This window comes from Protopterus annectens, chromosome 1.part0 (assembly GCF_019279795.1).
Source record: "Protopterus annectens isolate FY-2018-M chromosome 1.part0, PAN1.0, whole genome shotgun sequence".
NCBI lineage: Eukaryota > Metazoa > Chordata > Ceratodontiformes > Protopteridae > Protopterus > Protopterus annectens.
The window spans coordinates 48,180,965-48,205,746 of record NC_056725.1 but is presented as its reverse complement, the minus strand read 5'-3'; the positions used below and the strand labels follow the sequence as shown (position 1 = coordinate 48,205,746).

General features: G+C 39.7%; 1 protein-coding gene across 1 annotated transcript in view; it reads right to left on the bottom strand.

Annotated features, from left to right (window-relative positions):
• The window catches only part of LOC122810865 (ras and Rab interactor 3-like), a 1,223,645-nt gene that overhangs the window by 1,139,621 nt on the left and 59,242 nt on the right, over window positions 1-24,782 (bottom strand). The window lies entirely within an intron of this gene.

Sequence of the window (24,782 nt, the reverse complement as noted above, 5' to 3'; positions counted from 1 at the left end):
GGCTCCCAACAGGCAGCTAACAGTAACCTTCTCCTTGTCCAGCCTAGTGAGTGGGGCGTCAGTGTGCCTGACTATAGAGTCACCTATTACTAGTGTGTTAGGTATGCTATTTCGCCTTAAGGGCTGTGATTGTGCAGCACATTGATTTTGTGTTTTATGTGTTGTCTGGTTTGTGACGGGAGGTGCAGGTTTTTTGGGTGTCTGCTTTGGAGCTCTCTGATGCTGTTGCAGGTTTTTATTTAGAGCCTCTGAGTATGATTTTGTGTATTTATGTGTATTTTTTTTGCCAGTGCTGGTTTAGTAGGTCTACGTGAGGCTGGAGGTGTGGTTCAAGTATTAACCTTCTCCTCAGGACTGTCTGTTCCAGTCTTGGGTGGAGAGACCTTAGCCTCCAGTTTGGCTGTATAATTGCATCTCTCACATATGTTAGTGTTTTGTGGTAGGAGGAGAGGGCTGTCTGTGTACATGAGGCAGTTGTAACATTGCTTCAGGATACCCAGGTTCACCAGCTGGACTGGAGAGTACACCTGAAGTTGCCCTTTGGTCATGCCTGAATAGTAGGGTGAGCTGCTTAGTCGCTTGGTTGGTGAGGGGTGGATAAAGAGCCTTGCCCTGCTGGGCAATCAAGTGTCAGGGTATATTAGTGCTTGCTATTAGGTCTGAGCAAGTGCTGGATTGTAGGATGCTTTCTGATGGCTTAGGTTGAAAGTTAGACTAGTTTCAAGTGAAAAACTGAAGAGGAGACTTAGTGGAGCCAGGAATAATTTAGCCCTGGCTAACCAGTGCTACCTGGTGCACAAAACCATGCAAACGTGGTTTTTAATCTACTAACTTCTGGGCTGGAACCACTCCTCCAGGGACAGATGGCTGCTCAAAGTTCCCTCTCTCACAGGTGAACAGAGAAACTTCCCTTTATCCAAGTAAGGTATGGGCAACTCAGAAACTTGTAACACAGCCCTGAATTCAGCACTAGCCTGTAAACTGGACTATACTAGCTTAGAAAGGCGGGAAACAAGAACATTTTTTTTGGAATGAATGGTCATCAGAATGAATGAAGGAATGGTCATCAAACCCATTGTGAAAATTGGAAATGGCTGCTAACTGGACTTTGATGGTGGAAGTAGAAACTCCAAGTTCAAATAGTGAAGCCAGGAATTCCAAGACCTTGTCAAGTGATGCCGCAAAGGGATCTATATTATTTATACAGGCCCAAATTGAGAATCTCTTCCATTTACTAAGATAGAGTTTCCTAGTACATGGTTTATGTGAAGCCAAATGAATCTTTTGCACTGAGGAAGGTAAATTGATCTACCTGGCAATTAAAGGAATTGGAGATACCAAGCCGTCAGCTTGAGACTGTGGATACTGGGATGCAACAATCCCTGTGGATGAGATAGGTTTGGAACTGGGTCCAGATTCCAAGGACGGTGAAGTAGGTAAGACCAAAGGAAGGAGAACCAGATTTGATGGGGCCAACAGCGTGCAACCTCTGGGCTTTCTCCAAGAAGTGAGGAATCTGCAGACTAGGGGGAAAGTGTAAAGTAGCCCCGGGGGCCAATTGAGGAGGAGTGTGTCTCTCAGGGACTCCCCATGTGGGGGAATTAGGGCAAAATAGCTGCTGCATTTGTTGTTCATTGGACAGGCAAAAAAGATCGCAGCAAGGCTGGCCCCAACGATGAAAGATTTTCATCGCTATGTTGTGATTGAGAGATCACTTGTGAGGCAGGAGGATGCATCTGCTCAGTTTGTCCCCAATCATGTTGGAGGTTCCCAGGATATGCGTTGCTATCAGAAATCAAGTTGGAAGCAATAGCCCATTGCCATATCATGAGGGCTTCCCAACACAGGGGGTAGGATCTGGTCCCCCCCCTACTGATGTACCAGACTACCAACATATTGTCCGACTGGACTGCAACTGTTCCAAAAGGAAGGACAGAGTGAAAGGTTTGCAATGCTAAAAGCACTGCCCTCAATTCTAGGATGTTGATGCAGAGATTGGCCTCTTGCAGGGACCAAGTGCCTTGGATTGTCTTTCCCAGATAATGCCCCTCCCCACCCGATATGGGAAGCGTCCATGGTCACTATGGCTGTGGGTGGAGAGGGAGAGATGGTGTGGCCCATAAGTTTTCTTCTGACTTCATCCACCAGGATAGATCCTTTTTGCAATTATTTGTTATTAGAAATGGGTGAAACACTGGATGTGATAGAACTGACCACTGTGCTGCCAGGAGCCATTGACGCAGCCTCATATGATACCTTGCCAGTGGTACTAGGGTTAAGGCCGGTGCCATGTTTCCCAGAACTTGAAGTACCAGAACAGCAGGAACCTTGTTTTTGGAAATGATTATCTGTACCTGCGACCTTAACTTCTGTAGCCTGTGGAGCGGAAGAGAGGCTAAGCAAGAAAAACTATCTTACCATAAAGTTCCACCTGTGTTGTTCATCTTCATTCATTCATTACTGATGGGTGTCGGCTCCGTCCCCGGAACAGAGCCGGCCCCACACCAAGCTCGCACCAGCCAAAAAAACCCCGAGCCAAACTTCACCCAGAGCGCCCACCTCCCAGTCACCTCAGATCGGGTTTGACCGTGACAAGAAAAGCAGAGGCTATATCTGAGCAAGTTCCCTAGAGTGACATTGGACCCAGACAATCCCCAGGAGCCTCTAGGAGGGGGAAGGAGGGTGGGACGTAATGAATGAATGAAGATAAACAACACAGATGGAATGTTATGGTAAGACATAACTTCTTTATCTGATGTTGTTAATCTTCATTCATTCTTTACTGATGGGACAGAGTCCTTAGCTATCTTATATGTCCTGGGTGGCCCCTATGGAAGAATATTCCTGAGCACCATCGAACCAAAGGAAGCTCTTCCCCTGGAGACCAGATCCAATTTGTAGCGAGAGATAAAGGTTATGGCATTCTTCAGCGGGTATATGTGCATTTCTGATGCATCTTATCAGCCTTGGTTCTAGTGCATAATCTGCATCCCCCAGTAAATGATCCTGTAGGATATCCCCCCTAGTGAACATCTGATACAGGTGGGAGGTGTGCCTGATATGTGAGTCATGTCCAGCAGACACGTTCAAGATGATTCCATTGGCACTATACATGACTTGGCAGTTAATAGTGTGAAAGCCCTTTCTGTTAATGTAGAGTCTTCCCTGATCCTCCAGTGGTGCCTTAATTTCTATATGTGGGAAATCTGTAACACCCAGTACTTCAGGGTAGTGTGCTACAGGGTAGAACCCCTACATATTTCTGGCCCTATCTTCAGGAGTATGGTGAAAATATATGTGGTCACTAGCACGTTGGAGCATATCATTCAAGAATTGACTGTGGATCCTGATGCCTATAACAACCCAGCATGTCCCCTGCTGGTTCCTGAAAGATACCTTTAGCTAAGAGTCTAAGTGCTACACATACCTTTGTCTCCAGTGGGATGGGTTCCCCCTCAGTTTGCCCTGGCTCTGAGTTGAGGATGACAAAGATTGCAGAGTTCCTGTAGTGCGTCTGTGTCCACCCTGTAGCACTCCATAATTTCCACGTCATCTTCTCCTTCTTGGCATTGGTCTGTTAGCAGCAGCAGCAAAATAGATGCCAGCTTGTTGCACATACATGTGAATTAATGCAACAGCAGCCCCTAATATTGTTTCTATGTGGATTCCTTTTTGTGGCTGTATTCCAACAGGTTTTGGAATTCACAGGAAAAACCAGTACTGAGTCTACATGGTTGCTTCATAGCTCCTACATCCTGGATTGGTTGATTAGCATACAATTCAGCTGCTTATGCTGTAATTTGCTTGCCACGGTGTTTAGCACATTTGTGCATCTGTGCATGGCACTATACACTGTGTAGTGCTGCTTACTGACTCTGAAACACTGCACTACCATGTGCTCTGCGGCGCAATGTGCACATGGTTGAAGCAGACCTTGTAGGCTTTATGGAATCTGGCCAATAGACTAAACATACATTAGAAGGCTCTCTTCCTTTAATTCATAATCTGGTCATGCAGTTAAGATGACTGATTTAACAAATGCAGTCCATCAAAAGGCATCACCTTCAAAATTTCTGAAAATAGGTGCTTCAGATTTAGCTTGAGAAATCCATTTGCAAAACAAAAAAAGAGCATTCGGTACACATCTAAATTAAAAACAAATCTATTATTATAATGTAAATATTTGGTAAATAATCTACCCTAAGAAGCTTTTCAGTCATTATTCAAAGCATGTATCCTCCAAATCAACACAGACAACAACATAATGATGCTGCACTTAAGCAGTTAGAGAGGACCCCATTTTTATGTATTATGCAGGCTAGCAATGAGAAATTAAGAAAGGCCTTGTATCTTGTCAAGTCAGTTTAATGTAATCATGGGCAAGTTTTCCTTGAGCTACCCAGACTTCCTCAAAGCACCCTCTCTGTCTCTCTGTTTTCTATTTTCTACAGACTCTAGAGAGGTGACCTCTGTGTGGTCTGCACATCTGCAAAACCAATAACACCGTAAGCAGCCAGTAAAGAAATCTTAACTTTCACCAAAACATAAATAGGACCTGCTGGTAAGAGAGCTATACATCCAAGAAAATCCCTCTTTTATGGAATATATTTCCCTGACTCTCTCTAAGTGTCACAAAGATGAATGAATGGACAGCTGTAAATGCACTCTGGGACTGGCCCCTTCAAACAGACTTCTGAAAGGGGCTGTCATTAGGTGTACTGTTACCCACATCTCTAGTGTCCTAACTTTCCACCCCCATAGTGCCTTTTTTAGGCAAGGCTCAAATTCTAAACCTACCACCCTAGAACACAAAAAAGGAAAAAAACTAAGGGTAATGCTGCTCAATGCCAGAAGTCTCAACCTCAAGATGCACGCACTCGAGGCCCTTCTCAGTATGGAGAACATCGATGTCTGTGCTGTGACTGAAACCTGGTTCAAGGCTCCTGAGAGCACCCCAGCACTATCAGGTTTTACCTCATATCATGCATTCCGCCCCCAAAATCCGGACAACACCAAGAAAGGAGGGGGGGTGTCCATATTCATCAAGGACACCCACACCTCAAGGTTGGTGGCAACGCACGATGCATCGGAGACCATCCAGGTGCAATTAACCATAGGCAAGACTGCTCTGCAATTTGTAGCATGTTACAGGCCACCCTCTCAAACTCAGGAACCTCACATAGCCTTCCTAAAAACACTGGAGGGGATAAATGTATCTCCAAACACCATCATACTAGGTGACTTCAACTACCCTAATATAGACTGGGATCACTACTCTAGCCCAAAGGTTCCTGGAGTTCATAAACTCAAATGCCATGGAACAACTAGTCACCATCCCCACAAGAGGTGAAAACATACTTGATCTCATCATCACGAACATGGGATCACAATGTTCAACACCAGAAGTATACCCCTCACTGGTGAGATCAGATCACAAACTAATCTCACTGGAGGTCCTCATCCCACCCCCACCTGAGATAAAAAAGGCCACAGTGAAGAACTTCTCAAAAGCCGACTTCACACTTCTAAAGACTAGTGTGGTCTTTTTTAAGGCCCCTGAGCCAGCTGTAAACATTACTCAAGCCGCTGAATCACTTACAAATGCCTTCTACCAGCACCTACAGGACTGCATGGATCAGGCAATCCCAAACAAAACAAAGACTCTCTGTACCAAAGGCAAGCGTCCAGTCTGGTGGACCCCAGCCATAAATAAGCTCTACAACAAAAGGAGGAAGCTACTACAAGATAGAGCAAAATCCTTAAAAGGTAAGACACCGTTGATCATTATAAGTAAAAAACTAAGAGCTCTCATAAAATCATCCAAGGCAAATTTTGAGAGAAAAATAGCTAAGGACTCAAAAGACAATCATAAGGCCTTCTTTAGCTATGTTAGAAACCTGGGAGGAAACTCCCAGATATGCTCCGAATTAGTTCAAAATGATGTGAAAATTACTGAACCTACAGACATTGCCAACATACTGGCTGACAAGTTCAGTGCAAACTTCTCCCCCCCTCCCCCCCAAAAGGAGAGATATCTATACCAGAGGATTGTAGCCCCCCCAAACATCTCTAACGCCCAGGTGAGAACTGCTCTCCAAGGCGAAAACACAGCATCCATGGGACCGGATGGTGTCCCCGGCTGTGTGCTCCACGAACTCAATGAGGAATTAAACCCGCAGTTAGGACAGCTGTTTAATCTTAGCCTCACCTCAGGATACATACCCAAGGAGTGGCGCACGGCAACAGTGGTCCCACTTCACAAAGGCGGTGCCTCCACCGACCCTGGAAACTACCGTCCCATCAGCTTGACAAGCCTGATCTGCAAAGCCATGGAGGGGATCATAATGGAACTCATAAATAAAGACATAGGGAACTTGCAGACTCTGGATCCAACCCAGTTTGTCTTTGTCAAAGGCAGATCATGCCTTTTAAACTTGGTTGACTTTTTCGAAACAGTCACCAAAGCCATTGATGAGGGAAAGGCAGTCCATACAGCCTACCTCGACCTGGCAAAGGCTTTTGACACAATACCCCACTCAGGTATCATTGAAAAACTCATCAGCTTAAATGTAAACCCATACATCACAAGATGGGTTCCACCTGTGTTGTTCATCTTCATTCATTCATTACTGATGGGTGTCAGCTTCGTCCCCGGAACAGAGCCGGCCCCACACCAAGCTCGCACCAGCCAAAAAAACCCTGAGCCAAACTTCACCCAGAGCGCCCCCCTCCCAGTCACCTCAGATCGGGTTTGACAGTGACAAGAAAAGCAGAGGCTATATCTGAGCAAGTTCCCTAGAGTGACATTGGACACAGACAATCCCCAGGAACCTCTAGGAGGGGGAAGGAGGGTGGGACGTAATGAATGAATGAAGATAAACAACACAGATGGAATGTTATGGTAAGACATAACTTCTTTATCTGATGTTGTTAATCTTCATTCATTCCTTACTGATGGGACAGAGTCCTTAGCTATCTTATATGTCCTGGGTGGCCCCTATGGAAGAATATTCCTGAGCACCATCGAACCAAAGGAAGCTCTTCCCCTGGAGACCAGATCCAATTTGTAGCGAGAGATAAAGGTTATGGCATTCTTCAGCGGGTGTATGTGCATTTCTGATGCATCTTATCAGCCTTGGTTCTAGTGCATAATCTGCATCCCCCAGTAAATGATCCTGTAGGATATCCCCCCTAGTGAACATCTGATACAGTTGGGAGGTGTGCCTGATATGTGAGTCATGTCCAGCAAACACGTTCAAGATGATTCCATTGGCACTATACATGACTTGGCAGTTAATAGTGTGAAAGCCCTTTCTGTTAATGTAGAGTCTTCCCTGTTCCTCCAGTGGTGCCTTAATTTCTATATGTGGGCAATCTGTAACACCCAGTACTTCAGGGTAGTGTGCTACAGTGTAGAACCCCTACATATTTCTGGCCCTATCTTCAGGAGTATGGTGAAAATATATGTGGTCACTAGTACGTTGGAGCATATCATTCAAGAATTAACAATGGATCCTGATGCCTATAACACCCCAGCATGTCCCCTGCTGGTTCCTGAAAGATACCTTTAGCTAAGAGTCTAAGTGCTACACATACCTTTGTCTTCAGTGGGATGGGTTCCCCCTCAGTTTGCCCTGGCTCTGAGTTGAGGACGACAAAGATTGCAGAGTTCCTGTAGTGTGTCTGTGTCCACCCTGTAGCACTCCATAATTTCCACATCATCTTCTCCTTCTTGGCATTGGTCTGTTAGCAGCAGCAGCAAAATAGACGTCAGCTTGTTGCACATACATGTGAATTAATGCAACAGCAGCCCCTAATATTGTTTCTATATGGATTCCTTTTTGTGGCTGTATTCCAGTAGGTTTTGGAATTCACAGGAAAAACCAGTACAGAGTCTACATGGTTGCTTCATAGCTTGTTGAATAGCTCCTCCATCCTGGATTAGTTGATTAGCATACAATTCAACTGCTTATGTTGTAATTTGCTTGCCACGGTGTTTAGCACATTTGTGCATCTGTGCATGGCGCTATACACTGTGTAGTGCTGCTTACTGACTCTGAAACACTGCACTACTATGTGCTCTGCGGCGCAATGTGCACATGGTGGAAGCAGACCTTGTAGGCTTTATTGAATCTGGCCAATAGACTAAACATACATTAGAAGGCTCTCTTCCTTTAATTCATAATCTGGTCATGCAGTTAAGATGACTGATTTAACAAATGCAGTCCATCAAAAGGCATCACCTTCAAAATTTCTGAAAATAGGTGCTTCAGATTTAGCTTGAGAAATCCATTTGCAAAACAAAAAAAGAGCATTTGGTACACATCTAAATTAAAAAACAAATCTATTATTATAATGTAAATATTTGGTAAATAATCTACCCTAAGAAGCTTTTCAGTCATTATTCAAAGCATGTATCCTCCAAATCAACACAGACAACAACATAATGATGCTGGACTTAAGCAGTTAGAGAGGACCCCATTTTTATGTATTATGCAGGCTAGCAATGAGAAGTTAAGAAAGGCCTTGTATCTTGTCAAGTCAGTTTAATGTAATCAAGGGCACGTCTTCCTTGAGCTACCCAGACTTCCTCAAAGCACCCTCTCTGTTTCTCTGTTTTCTATTTTCTACAGACTCTAGAGAGGTGACCTCTGTCTGGTCTGCACATCTGCAAAACCAATAACACCGTAAGCAGCCAGTAAAGAAATCTTAACTTTCACCAAAACATAAATAGGACCTGCTGGTAAGAGAGCTATACATCCAAGAAAATCCCTCTTTTATGGAATATATTTCCCTGACTCTCTCTAAGTGTCACAAAGATGAATGAATGGACAGCTGTAAATGCACTCTGGGACTGGCCCCCTCAAACAGACTTCTGAAAGGGGCTGTCATTAGGTGTACTGTTACCCACATCTCTAGTGTCCTAACTTTCTTTATTAAATACACCCCACAAAATGTAATCTCAGCCTTCCCAGATGAGATTTATTAAACAACCAAAAACATGTAAAAAATTAGCCTGTTCCTTATAACATTCATCACTGCATTCCAATCAGTCATAGTCCGGCCACCTATATAAAGGAGATGGGTACCACAACTCTCAGATGTAACCCTCGTATTGCTAACCTGACTCTGCTTTTGCTTGACTTGTAGAATATGCCCCATGGTGTAAAACTAGAACAAATTAAATGTCCACAGTATCTGCAATAAAAAATGTCTTTGGTTCAAAGCTGGATGTTCTACTGCAATGCTGATACCTTGATTATGTCAGGAACTTGTGTAACTGATAACCTTGGCTGTGAGGCACTGCCAGTGATTAAGTATATTTAAAGAAGATATGCAACACAGAGGGGTAGCTGGTATAGTCATCATTCACAATGACTGTGCTACATACCATCCTCACAGGCTACTACCATCCTTAGCACATAGGGAATGTCCTTTTTACATATAAATGTAACAAACAGTTTAACCTAGCATTCTTCATGGTCCACCAGATCTCTTAGTGATACTGTTTGTTGAACAACTTCTGCAGTAGTTTACATCCAACATTCAAAAAGAACCGGGCATTGTGGGAGATTTTAGCAGTCTACAGGCTCTCCTCAAAACTAGTTCCACATCCCACCAGAAAGCTGGTTGGACTGATAAAGCCAGTTGTGCTACAGACCAGAGCAGGCAAACTTCTGGTGGAGAAAACATACCTGACTGGTCCTTATGGACACTTCCCAACACTTGGTGTGTGGCATTTGGGCAGCTTTTATAAAGTACCTCATTACTGCTTCGCTGGAAACCACAAGATGTTTAATGCCATTACATTCAACTCTATACTCCTTAGTCTGAGCAGGGCTTCCCTGCTGTCCTTTCCTTTGGACTCTGCAGATGAATATTTCCACCTTGTGTTTCTCTCATTTTCCAGTAACGTAGCTCCTGTAAGACAGCAATGCATCAAATCCATGTCATTAAAATGCATTTTCTGCAGATACAACCCAATCTTACAGCAGCTACTGTAAAAGTAGATGATAGGTTATCAATGACATAATGCCATCTTCCTCCATCTGCCATTAGTCAATTATTTAACAAATTATTTTATTATTATGTATATTATCACGTGCTGATTCTGTACTGAATATTTATACCTATATTTTTTCAACTGTGTTCTATAACTAGATCATGACTGAAAAAGGAACCCTAGAGGTTCATTTCAACTATGTGAAATAAATAATATAAAGTAAAAATATGAGCAAACACTATGGTGTTACCAGCTTAAGTCAGAATATTTTGGAGTCACTGTTGCTCATTTCAAACTGTAATATATCTCCTATGCAGTAAGTGTTTCAGCATGGACTTAAATCTTTTGAAGTGAGGTAATCCGACTCAAAAAGCAAAATGCTAGCTGTTGGGTATATACCAACTTTTTTTCTGCATGTGCTGCCTTCTTGCTATTATCTATCACTAAGCTGTTCAAGTAATGAAATCTACAAAGCTTTTTGAAGTTGTCCTGCAAAACTAATTGAGGTCTGACCTCCATTTGAAGTCTGTCATTAATAAAAACAGTCAGAGATTTGCTATGCTATAGAGCCAAAACATTTATGACCTGCACACCAGAGGATGCCTTCCTGCTGCATAGCTTCCTGTAAATTTCTGGTGTACTAACTAACCTGCACACACAAACCTGCGCTATTCTAGAGCAGCAGTGCATGATTTGCTGCAGGTATAACTAACTGCCTGATCTCATCATTGTGAGACCTTAAATAAGCTATTGTGGCAAGAACTAATTAACTTATGTAATGTTTAACTAACACTAACTCTTAGCCTGTTCTACTCTAAGAACTGTTGTGCATTATCTGAGATATTGACCTGATATAGTGTAGTCATGTTAAGTCATTGACAAGGATACAAAATGAGCATCATGTCTCAACTACTCAGTAAGTGATACTGTAACTGTGGAGTTCCTTGACATAACTAGTCACAAATCTACAACTTTCCCAGTCTATATTTCTCTTTTTTCTAGTCTGTATAATCTTTCTCTCTCTCTCTTTTCAACAAATTAAATATATTGCATACTTTGCCTGTTTTGTCCACTGCCAGATGGCATTGATTGTGGCTGAAAAGGGTCCTTCTGCCCAGGCATTATATCAGTTAACAAATGTATAAATAAAAAAATAAACTTATACATTTCTACCACCTCTCTTAGCAATGTTTTGTACTTTCTCCATCTCATGTTTTAGTGATCAGTGATTCCATAGTGAGCAACGCAGATTCCTCACTCACTAGGGTGGACAATGACAGGGTGACAGTGAGGTGTCTTCCAAGTGACAGAATCTCAGATATCTCAAGGGTCTGACCCTTACACCAGACAGATACAACTTTGACATGTTACATGTGCAAGTGAGGAGAATGACCTGAGGTGAATGACCTGAGGGAAATGCAGGGAGACATATCTGGGCGCTCTATGCATGTCACAAATGCAGGCAAAACCTTGATACTGAGCAGTTTCTGCTCATCTCATAAGTGATTCCTAGGAAAAGAGAAAAGATGAGTGGCTAAATAACTGGTGTCATTCTATGGACATCAAGCAATGTGTCACTGTGGAAGAAGATGCTTGACAGTCTTACTTGAGCTTTGCAACAAAGGGTAGTCCACACCTCTTATTCAAACACTTCTCCATACAGGCTAAAGCCCTTGTTAACTCTGTAGTACTTTTTTACTCAAAGCTGAGTTAATGAACATTCCATCATAGCAAATGTATCAACATCAAAAGAGGATCAAATTAAGATGGCTCTGCACTATGCCAAATGTCTAAACAACAAGCTGCCTGACCTTGAGGCAGTCCTGCGTGCAGAAGACATCCATATATGTATAATCACTGAAACATGGTTTAAATGACCAGAAAGCATTGGACTTAGTATCTACAATACCTTTAGACCCATTAGCAACTGTGATGCTGTCTCCATATTTGTCATAGACCATATCACCTGTAGAGAGAGAGAGAGAGATTGGCACTGACCCACAAATAGAACTTATCAAACTCCAAATCACACTAAACAAAACCAAATATCAGTTTACCTCCTGCTACAGGACACCTTCCCTGACCCCAGAAATGTATGTTGGGTTCCTAAATTCAGAAGCATAGCTCACTCAACCAGCACCCTGTGCCAGTACCACAATTTAGCAACCCACCACCTTAGCTCTTGAAGGTAAAAGTAAAGCAAAAAAAAAAAGAACTTCTGCAAAACTGCAGGATATCAGTTGGCTGGTTTCCTGCAGACAGTATCCAATGTGCACCTATTCCCCAGCTCTTCAAGTGAAGACAAAAAGAAAAAATCCTGGCCTTCTACTTACACACCAACCAGGTGGCCAGCCAGACACATCATTACAGGGGGGGCCTGCCTCAGCCATTTCTGAACCCTGAACCCAACCGTCCTTCCTCTCATTTAGTAAAGAAAAAGGGAAAAAAAAATCATTATTTAATTTAAACTGTGGCAAACTACAATTTGCATCTCTTTCTGTCAACTGCGTGGTCTAAACTGTAGCATTTGCTTGTGAGATTGTAGAAAACAGTTTGCTGCAGTTTAAAAGTACAACAAAATCGTATTTTTAAAACTGCTTGCCACAAATGTTGTTGCAGTTTATACCTCACACGAAGTGCTTCAGGATTCGGGTTTCAATTTTTTTTTTTAAACTGCTTTCTACAATGTAGCAGACAGTTGCTATAGTTTAGACCCCACAGTTTGACAGCAAACGCAGTACCATTTTTTAAAAGCCAGTATGCATTAAAGAGCAACTGTGATCAGCCAATCGCACACCCCCCACACCACTTTCCACCTGGGGCAGTTGTCCCTTTGCCCCACCCTAGCAAATAGAACTCTAAACGCAGGATTTGCACAAATGTTTTAAGATTTTATAAATAAAAACTCAGTGGACCAGATTGTTAATAGCCAAGCTAGAGGGCAAACTATTTTTGTCCTGTTACTTACAAATGGAGCATTATCATGCATAATTCCACTAGTAACTCCATGTCCAGTTAAGTCTGACCACAGGGTAGTAACCTTTTCCTTCAAACTGTCTAAACCCACTGAAACCTATATATCCAAATTCAAAGATGTCAAGCATGTGTATCTCCTTAAATTCTATGATGAAGTCTCAAAATTCATTTATAACAACATTACCCCAGGCACTGGCTGAGCAGATAGATCTGCAAAGGAGTTTTATGCCCACATAAATAAATGTACAGAATCTAGATCTAAATACAGTGGAATATGTAAAAGCAAACCATCCTGGTAGCCCACTGACATAAGTAAAATCTACAATAAAAGAAAAAAACTGAAGAGTATACAACAGATTTAAAGTCCCCCAAGTCAAGGAAAATATTAGGAATTTGACTAAGAATTTAGAAAAGACTATTAGACCGACTATAACGACTGGGGGGTGGCAGAGAGGTGAAGGTGTTTACCTTAAAAATGCAAAGTACATGGTTTGATTCTTATGTTTTTTGGCAAAAGGTGCAAGTGAAATGAGTTTAGAAGAAGGAGACAGATGATGCAAGGTTCAAATCCATTTGACATATATGTTGCAGAGATGGGTTTTCCATAATGGTTAAGGTCTTCACCTCATAGACATAAGGTACAGGGTTTAATCCTGATGTTAGGTTATTGGCTAGGCTTAAAATGACCCTTCAAGGCAGTTAGCCTAATATCCTCCTATAAACAATAAACTTAAGTTGACATCTGAAGCCAAGGGCAATTACAACTCCTTTGTTAATTATATTGGAAAACTAAGCAAAAAACTCTGAACAATGTATAGAACTCGTACTAAATATAAAAACCTACTTGGACCAAGTGGACATTGCCAATATATTTGTGAGAAAAAAATTAATGCAAATTTCACTGCTGAGCTGACTGTCCAAGGCCCTGCGTTGCCTACATCTCTCAAACCCCCAATTGTCACTAAGGAATATGTACTGAAGGTGCTATCCAAACCTAGGAACATGTCCTCCCTGGGATCATATAACATAATGGGCTGCTTATTAAATAGTACTAAATGTGCTTCGGTGGAACCTCTTCATAAGGCTGCCTAATCTGAGCCTGATTACAGCTCAGTCCCAGAAACATGGAGTACAGCACAGTGATGTCACTCCATAGAGATAGCCCTACAACCAACCCCAGAAACAAAAATGCCATCAGCCTAAGAAGTCTCATTTGTAGGGCTATGAAACACATAACAGACTTAATTAACAAATTTCGTCAGGCCTGATCTGTGGCAATTTGATTTTCTACAGAGCAGATCCTGTCTAATGAACATGGTAAACTTCTGTGAAAAGATAGCACAAGCTGATGACAATTTGACACTATCCCACATGCTAGTATAATTAATAAACTAAATGTATTAGAAATAGACCCCTATGTGGTAAAATGGATACCTAATTAGCTAAAAGGCAGAACCTGTACTTTACTGATGGTAGGATCAGAGTCAAAGAACATGAAGGTGACCAGTGGTATCCCACAGGGCTCGGTGCTGGGACCTGTTTTGTTTAGTGTTTACTTTGGTGACCTTTAGGCTATAAAACAAGACCTACCGCTAACCAGATTTGTGGATGACTATAAACTAAGAGTCACTGTCAAATCTTTCTCTTAAACAGAAGCACTCCAACAGGAATTCCCTTTATAAATTCCTGGTATATTGAAAATTTGATTAAATTAAATGCTAAGAATGCAACATTGTCCCATTTGCCAAAATACCCCAAGCATGTATCAGTGACAATACCCAAATTCAAAATTAAAATGCATTTAGAGACCTAGGAACCTGGGTTGATAATTCCCTCTCCTTTGATCACCATGCAGCAATTGTCAGGAAGTCTTTCTACTTGGCACAGGTGATCAACAAAGGAATAACATCCAGATCTATAGATGTTATTATTCCCTTGTATTCAGTGCTGATCAGTTCAGTTATAGAAGTGCCCCCATTTGGAATGCACCTGACCAGACATATCCAAAAGCTGGAAAGACTCTAGAAGGTCTAAGCAAAGATAGTCATGGGCTTAAAATCCTTAAACTACTAGAAAAGACTAGAAACACTGTCCCTCTTTTCTGAGTCTTGCAGGCTATTCATTTGAGACGTATGTCATGCCTTCTCTGGAATCAAGGAGCCAGCAGTCTACTATCTCCTGTATGTTCATAAATCAAACAGTCCCACAAATACCAGGACAGGAGAGCTAAACCTGCTTCATCAAATCAATAAAACAAGGTGGAGAAACAGGTTCATTACTCAGTGTCTCCTCACCTCTGGAGAAGACTTCACCTGCAGGTAAAGCAGTGTGATACACTATCTTCCTTCAAATTGGATATAGATAGTCGAGTAAGGATTTATAAATTCACCCTGGGCTTGACTGGCTTTGCCCTCCTTGACAAGGGGTTACAGTCTGGTGTGGGAACCAGCAAGACATACTGGTTACTCAATAGTTTTCTAAGATCAATAGTCCCTAGTTCGTTACCCTGACCCTTCTCTTCTAGTCCTTCACTTCATATCTCCATATCCTTACTGTACCTAACTTGCAATTAGCAAACTCCTTGTCATTTTGTCGTCCTAATTCCCAAATCCTACTGTCCTCATCATCCTATTCTCCCCTCTTACATTCTCTCAAATTCACTGTCCCCTGCAGTCATACTCATTCCCTTCCTCTGTATGTTCTTTCTATGAAGACAAATGGATATTGTCCTAGCTGATGTATGGTTCTTCTGTCTAGCCTCTAGCAGACAGCTGCAACATAGGAGTGAACCAGTTATAGAGTTATCCAAACGCCCTTGATGGTAGTAATGATAAAACAGTCCACTGACTTGCAGGAAACACCAGGTAGAACCAAAATCCAAGACCAAAATTTTAATTTTAATTAAGCGCTTTTCGTTTGCTCGATAAGCAAACTTCTTCAGACAAATTTCACTCCACCACAATGCACTATTTAAAATACTGAAACATCACCAATTAAGTACAATCAATTAGTGTAAATTAAAAACAATAAGTACTAAAAGGTGCATGTGAGTAAATTCAGGTAAAAATAAATACATTTAACATTTAACATCCAAAAAATATATACCAAATTCCTAAAATGAAACGAAATAATAAAATGAATAACATTGGAAATAAAAAATGTTATAAAGAATAAACTAAAGAAATGTGTTAAAAGAATATATGAATATATGAAAATACGTATAAATATAAAACATATCAATTAGGATAGAACTTAACTACACCTATTGAAAGGTTATGAGTATGTGAAGGCGTTGCCTGCCACTGTGTAACCTACATACATACAACCAAACCTCATTTAGAAAATATTATAAAAAATAATAAAATAAAATAAAGCCTAAATTGAAAGTTTGATTAAAAAAGCCACTAGTTACCTAGTACATATACTAAAACCCCCCATATTAGCATTCCTTCCTAAAGGAAATAAAAAGGTAGGTATGTAAATATATTCTAAGAAAATCAAAAAGGATGGGCCATTATATTTTTGTAATAGGCCTATCTTTTTAGACTCAAAATGCTAAGTAAACTGGAGATGGAACAAGCTTCATTCAAACCTGGAGTGTGATATGCCTCTAATCTAATCTGCCAGTGTAATTCGAGTTCCAATAGTTTAAGTTCCATTGGCCCACCCCTAATGTCCTGGCCAACCTGGTCTATTGCAATGAATTTAAACTGGTGAGTTGGAAAATCCAGGATGTGCTTAGCAAGAGCATTGGCTTCCTTATGTTTTCTTATAGCGTACTGATGTTCGTAAATACGTTCCCTGAACCTACGTTCGGTTTTACCTACGTAGAAGGCCAAGCAGTTTTGACATTGTGCTAAGTAAACAAGCATCCTTGAATTACAATTAGTCCTATATTTTAGTTTAAATTCATGCTTATTAATTATGAATCTATTAGATTCAATAATAAATTTGCAGTAGTTACATGATTGGCATTTGAACATAGTGGGTGGTGGTTTCAACTCAAACCAAGATTTCCAATTCCTAGCTTTCCTATATGTCACTTTAGGCATTAAGCCTAATATAGAAGACACCACAGGATCTGCCCTAAACAGGTGCCAGTTCTTTTTGATGATGTGCCGCAAATTGGTGCTGTCCACAGCGTAGGTAGTAATAAACATAGGTAAGTTCATCAGAGGAGAACTAACCTCATTTTCACTGACCACTTTGACCGAAGACACTGATGTTGTTGTTAGGTCGACATTTTTCCTATCTTGCAATAAAGGTACATAAAAACTGGACCTCCTTTTCAGTGAAACTTCACCTATTAGGTCCTCAACTAATTTAATGGGGTACCCTCGACTCATAAACATCCTTTTTAGAGTTGAACATTCCTCAGTGTAATCGTCGTCCCTACTGATAATTCTGGCAGCTCTTACAAGTTGTCCCTTTATAACTGCACGTTTCTGTGTAAACGGATGACAACTTGTAAAATGCAAGAGGGTGCTAGAATAAGTGGGCTTCCTGTGGATCTTTGCTGTAAAACAAGCAGCCATTGAGTCCTTAACTAACAGGATGTCAAGATACGATATCGACATGTCACTAAAGGTTGAAGTAAACACCAAAAAATTAGTGGTGCAGTTAAGATAGTTTACATACTCAGTAGCTTGAGCCTCATTCCCCTTAAAAAGGATGAAGATGCCGTCCAAATAGCGTGTGTAATACGCTATATATTCCATATATGATGGATGGTTAAAAACGGATTGGTGCTCCCAGTGAGCCATAACCAAGTTTGCCACACTGGCACCACAGGGTGAACCCATGGCAACTCCAACGATTTGTAAATAATAATTATCCCCAAACATGAAAAAATGTTTAGATAGAATCATGTCCAGAAGTTCACCTACTAACGAGATGTCGTAGTCGCTGGCTTCTCTGGATTTCAACCTATCACAGACCCACTCAACCGCTATATCGTGAGGGATACACGTGTATAGATCTTTTACATCCACAGTGAGAAGGTTAAGGTGATCCTGATACCGCAACTCATTGATTTTCGATAGGAATGTCCACGAGTCTTTACAGATTTGCACCTCCTGTATGATGTATTTCTGTAATATATTGTCAACCACTTTGGCACAGGCATAAGTGGGTGAACCACGGCCATCAATCAAAGGACGCATGGGGGAGTCAATCAAATTCTTATGAATTTTTAGTATACCGAAAAAGTACGGAAACCTAGGATAAGAAGTTGACATATAATTAAATAAGTTTTGATTAATCCTACCCTCCAAAAACATCTCTTCAATGTTATCCTTGATGGCTCTGTATGCTCTATTGATCTCATTTTTAGAGCTTAATGCATAAGCAGGAGTGTCAAGTAACGATGTCATTCAATATGTCAATATAATGGCCCATCCTTTTTGATTTTCTTAGAATATATTTACATACCTACATTTTTATTTCCTTTAGGAAGGAATGCTAATATGGGGGGTTTTAGTATATGTACTAGGTAACTAGTGGCTTTTTTAATCAAACTTTCAATTTAGGCTTTATTTTATTTTATTATTTTTTATAATATTTTCTAAATGAGGTTTGGTTGTATGTATGCAGGTTACACAGTGGCAGGCAACGCCTTCACATACTCATAACCTTTCAATAGGTGTAGTTAAGTTTTATCCTAATTGATATGTTTTATATTTATACGTATTTTCATATATTCATATATTCTTTTAACACATTTCTTTAGTTTATTCTTTATAACATTTTTTATTTCCAATGTTATTCACTTTATTATTTCGTTTCATTTTAGGAATTTGGTATATATTTTTTGGATGTTAAATGTATTTATTTTTACCTGAATTTACTCACATGCACCTTTTAGTACTTATTGTTTTTAATTTACACTAATTGATTGTACTTAATTGGTGATGTTTCAGTATTTTAAATAGTGCATTGTGGTGGAGTAAAATTTGTCTGAAGAAGTTTGCTTATCGAGCAAACGAAAAGCGCTTAATTAAAATTAAAATTTTGGTCTTGGATTTTGGTTCTACCTGGTGTTTCCTGCAAGTCAGTGGACTGTTTTATCATTACTACCATCAAGGGCGTTTGGATAACTCTATAACTGGTTCACTCCTTTGTTTTAATAGTCAGTGTTTCTTGTCTTTTCTTGAGACAGCTGCAACATACTTACAAGTATTGTCAGTCACAGTGATATGCAGCTTATATTCCTAGTTCATCCTCATTTAGCCAGTTTGTATATTACCATTTTGATTGCATTTATGAAGTAGAACACTGCATTTACTATTCTTTGTAGAGGGTCTATATTAAATTATCGAAGTTTTACAACTTCGAATCACTAGACATCGAACACTAGTGATCGAAGTTGCAGAACATCGAACAAGTAAAAAAACAAAAGGAAAGAAAAATAAAAGGGTTTAAGCAGGGAGCCAAGCCCACCTGCACCCCCCCACACCCCCCCGCTACTTAAATATACCAACTCCGAGATCTTGCTACAGTGTAGCAAAGGGAAATCTTCCCTTTCTGCACCATACTCCATTAAAGTACGATCTTGAAGTTGGTATATTTAAGTAGCGGGGGGTGTGGGGAGTGCAGGGGGGCTTGCCCCCCTGCTTAAAGCAGTTACAAATGTATTTGTTATTTTTTTATTTTTGTTTATCAGATATTCGAGGTTTCAGTACTTTGACCATATGGTGTTCGAAGTTCTGAAACTTCGATTATCTGATATAGACCCCTTTGTGGATACCAATTTCACAAACTTAAATATATGTTCACTTGCAGTAGCCATGCTATGCTGCTAAACTTGTTTTTGTTTAGATCACATCATTTATGCATCAAAGATCATATCACAGCTGTCACCATATAAGTTGGGGTGGGTTTGTCATAATATTTAAGGTTTTCACTAATTGACACCTGGAGAAAGTGCAGTTAGTCTAGTATTCACCTACATGAATTTCATCTGAAGCTTAGTTTATGTTGACGTGTACACTTGTTTGTTTTCTTTCTCATACTACTTAATCGTTGTATATTCCTGTTTATATACTTATTTCTGTGTTTTGTAAATAACACTTATAAATGTTTTTGTTAGTAAATCTAAAATACTTGAAGCTTTGCTTACTGGTTCTCTATTGTTAGTTAGCTCTGCCCATTTGGATCTCCACTTCAGCAAACGTAAATAAGTAAATAATTGTGGAGAAATGTCTGCTGAGACAGACACAGAAAAGGCTTTGGCAGAAGAAAGATTTTCATAACTTGTTGAGCTGAATACTGAATTTCTTGCTGTGAAGTGAAGAGTATGTATATTATTTGGTAAAACTTAAAATAAATGAGTGATGTTCCCACTCAGACTTCTATAAAGTGTATTACATTTATAATGTATACTGTTCTTGAGGTGTAGGTGACAGAATAGTTGTTTCCTCCTCTGTCTCACATGACAGTGGTCTATACTTATATTTCACAGATCTTTTTTCAGGTGGGACCATTACAGGAAGCAGCCTGATGCTCTGTTTTTCTGCTGTATCTTCCCCAGTAGATGGAGAAAAAATGTAGCTTCTTTGAATACAAGTGCAGAAAGAGTATAAATGACACTCTAGACTTTGAGACTGACCGCAAAGTTCACAGCTCAGCTAAGTCTAAATCTAAAAGGTACAGCAATAACCGGAATCTATGGCTTCCTAATTAAGCCACTTTACTTGAATATACAACTCAACCTAATGCAGTCCTAAAGCAAATGTTCTATCTGTCCTGCCTTCATTCCTTCTCTTCTGAGTTTCTTTGCATATTTTTGCACTTTATTACGTCCAGCAGTAAATGTGTGTCCACTAGAGTGTTGTATTTTTATACTTATTAAGGTATTTGCCATACCACTGGACTATGTGTTAAGTAAAATTAGAGGTTGTGACAAGAGCACTTAAAATATCCATTGAATAATTTGGAAGATGTTATGCTTCATGTTCGTTAGCTGGGTGCATGTGCTGCTTGCAGAAAGGAAAACAGAAAAATATAGTTCCATCTACTGGGTAAGATACAACAACTGTGGCATTAGCAAGCCTCTCTGTCTCTTTATTTAAATTACCCTGTATCAGTGCTAATACATTTTAAATTATTTCACAACTTTATGCATACAAGTTCATTACACTCATAAGAAAATTACTCTCGCTGACATTGATATGATACCCAAGTCAGCACCACTGCCAGGTCTACACATTTGTTCACGTTAACTACAACATTTTGGTTTGCACTGATGATAATCTGCTGAGCCAGCTGTGAAATCTTCCATTACATGCACAATATTTATCTACCCAAGCCCCAAGCATATAGCTGCCTTGGTTGCTGCTCAGTATTCCATATTTAGAATATTTCCACTGTACTTGCCAGTGGCTGAAAAGGGGCTATGGGCAACTGGGGGGGGGGGGTTGAGAAAGCACATAAACCTGACCACAGAGGTACAGCATGTAATTCATGTGGGAGAGGCATTTATATATGGCATATCCTGCTGAGGTGCTTCACTTCAGAGTTTGTGATGATGCCTTTGTTCTCTTGCAAGCTGTAGACCTGCAAATTGTACCCTAAAGTCAATCACATTTATATTTATAGATCCCAAACACAGAAAGTGGTATAAAAAGCATTGCATTCTTAGGCTTATGTTAACAGCTTTATCTTAAAAAAAACTGTACTCAACCCTGTAGCCAACTAAGTTACATTTTTAAATTTCTGCAGTCATATATATGTCTCATATATTACCCTTATTTGGTGTTCATATATATTTCTTCCTACCATTTGTATTTATAAATTCATTTGTGCTAAAAATAGAATGCCTTCTGACCTCAAATGAGGTAACACTATGAATATGTTCAGAATGTGTTCGCTCATATTTCCACATAATACATGCTTTGCGATGGCCACAATGTATGCCCTGAATTCCAAATGCAATAATTTCAAAGTCTTCCTCACATTGCTGTAACACCCACCCAACAACATGTGGAGTGAGAAAAAAGTTCTCTTAATGCCTGTGTGCCACAGCACATGCCCTAGTAGGGGACAAACATCGACTAAAACCAGAGCAGAACTGCAATGCAAGAATATTATAGCATACAACAGTATACAGACAGAACTACTACACATAAGTAGTCACCCTAAACAAAATTATTATATGCACATTATATACTGAGAAACAGTGTAACTTCAAATTGAAACAGTAAAAATACTGGTACCATTTCTTAAAGTAGAAGGTCTGCTTTAGAATCCTCATTTGTTGTTTATTTTTAATATATATATATATATATATATATATATATATATATATATATATATATATATATATATATATATATATATATATATATACATACATATATGGGTTACCTTCATTTGATCAAAATTTAATTTGATCTAAACTCATTTGATCGAAATTTAATTTGATTGAAAACCAGTATTCAAAGCAAATAACAGGGATTTGTCCCCCTCCCCAAGTCGTGCGACCCTGGAATTGGTATATATATAGTTAGGGGGTGGGGGGTGCAGCCCTCCATCTATTTTTGTTCAAAAGCTGGGCCCCACACCCCTCCTAACTATATTTACCAACTCCAGGGTCGCATGACATTGGAGAGGGGGACCAATCCCTGTTATTTGCCTTGAAGCGTACTGAATTACTGTCTGTCAGTCAAATGAAATTTCGATCAAATGGGTTTCAGTCAAATGGGCTGTCGATCAAATGAAGGTAACCCATATATATATATATATATATATATATATATATATATACAGATACACACACACACATACACATATGCACATTAGAGGCCAAGGGAAATGGAAATTTACGGTTTTTGCAATTCCGGGTGTATCAGGCAGGGAACTATAGATGTACTGCTTATGCTTCTCTTTGCAAATGTTGTACCACACACTGTGCACATAAAAAATAAATACATCACATTTAGCAGTTTGTCACCCTACCATTATTAGGTGAAGAATCCTATCAAGGCATTCTATTTACAAATCAGTGTTGTGGGCATTAATATAAACAGTTTGTAAAGATAATTATCTTCAGCCCTTCATCCTCCTCTTCCTCACCTCAGTCTCCAAAATCTAGGGTGATACATTAAATTAGAAAATGGGCCTTATACACCAGAGAAATACAAATGCAAGTTCTCCAATGAATACGTCATAACAGATTTTAACAGGCACTTAATCTGGCACCAGAACATGTAGATGGAACATGAACAAAGAAGCATTGGGACTTCTAAGATCACTGAACACTGACCAGCATCTTAACTTCAGTGCTCTCAGTGTGAAAACAGAAAATGAGAAACAACAACCAGTGATATTGTCAGCTTGAGTAAAATTCAGTTACTGGCTAGTAAGTAAACTGCCTGGATGCTAGCAAGGAAGAAGAAGAAACTAAGAGAGCTTGAAAGAAAATCAACTAGAAAAGGTGAATAAAAAAACACTGACTGGGAAGAAGCCTGCAGCTGTTCAGCAAAAAGCAGTTCAAGCTCCAGTTTTCATGCAAAGCATGACTTCCAGTAATCTAGAGGAAAAAAAAAGTAAAATGTGCTCAGAGCTGATTACACTAAATGAAACACTGAAGGAATATGTCAACTCAAATAACAAAAGGCTGAAAAATGGAATAAACTTTAGACATATATTCAGATGAACTGATAAAACTGCAAAAATCAGAGATCAAAATGAAGAAAAGGCTATCTGAGTATGAGACTGCTCAAGAACAGATGTTTAAAGAAACGGTAGAATTAGAGGACAGAGCACAAAGAGAAAATCTGGTATTTTCTGTTGTACCAGAGAAACTAGAAGGAAGACACTGTATTCATTTTATGAAGGCACAAATAGGTAATTGGACTGGTACTCCACAGAAGGAACTGTTAAATGAAAGGGCACACCATGTGTATGCTCCAAATCTGTCCATGAGGAAGCAGCCAAGTCATTTATCAGTAAAGATGCAAACCTACCAACAGAAAGAGTTGATCCAGACAAAACTGTGGCAAAAGGGCAAAGTATTAAAAGTTGGAGACAGTAGAGTTTTTGTGAAAATGAGTATTCACTGTACACCAGGCAGTAGAAAAACAAATTTATTCCAGTAATCAGGGAATGCTGAGAGGCAGGTGTGAGATTCAAGCTGCTGTATCCAGCTGTGTTCATGATATTTCTTTTCTTGGATAATCAAAGTGATTTTTGGATGCAGAACAATCTAAGGAGGAAATGCAAAAGTCTGTCCAACAAAAAGTGATTAATCAAGCAGAAGGGGACTTCTCATTCTTCTTATAATAAAACACACAGAGAAACTTTGCCAGTGAAACCTCTTCCAGTATTCGAAATAAAAATGTTTTGAGAGACAGAGAAAAGCAATAGTGGATCAGGAATACCTTTGAATTAAATCATAATCTGAAGTTGGAAGATGGAGACGAACAGGAAGAAGAACAGCTACATTGAAATTAGTGGATAAATGTGAGACTGCAAAGCATCAATCACATTTGTAAAATATGGTTGTATAAGAATAAGTGGAAAGAGTGAACTTTTGTTGGTTTTGTTAAATATGTGGGGAATTGAAAAGCATTTGACTCACTTCATGTCATTAATGTTTGGAAGGATCCTGAGGGGAGGGGAAGAAGGATATTAACAGTATTTCTTTGATTATTTGCATATTTTATAGTAAAGTATTTTTTAGCTGTTCTTGTATTTGAGAAAGTTAGTAAAGTACACAGATATCTTTTTTCTTTCTCTTCCTTTCTTTCTTCTTTTTTTGGTATTAAGTAATATATAGGCTATATAGTGCAAAAGTGAGGAAAAG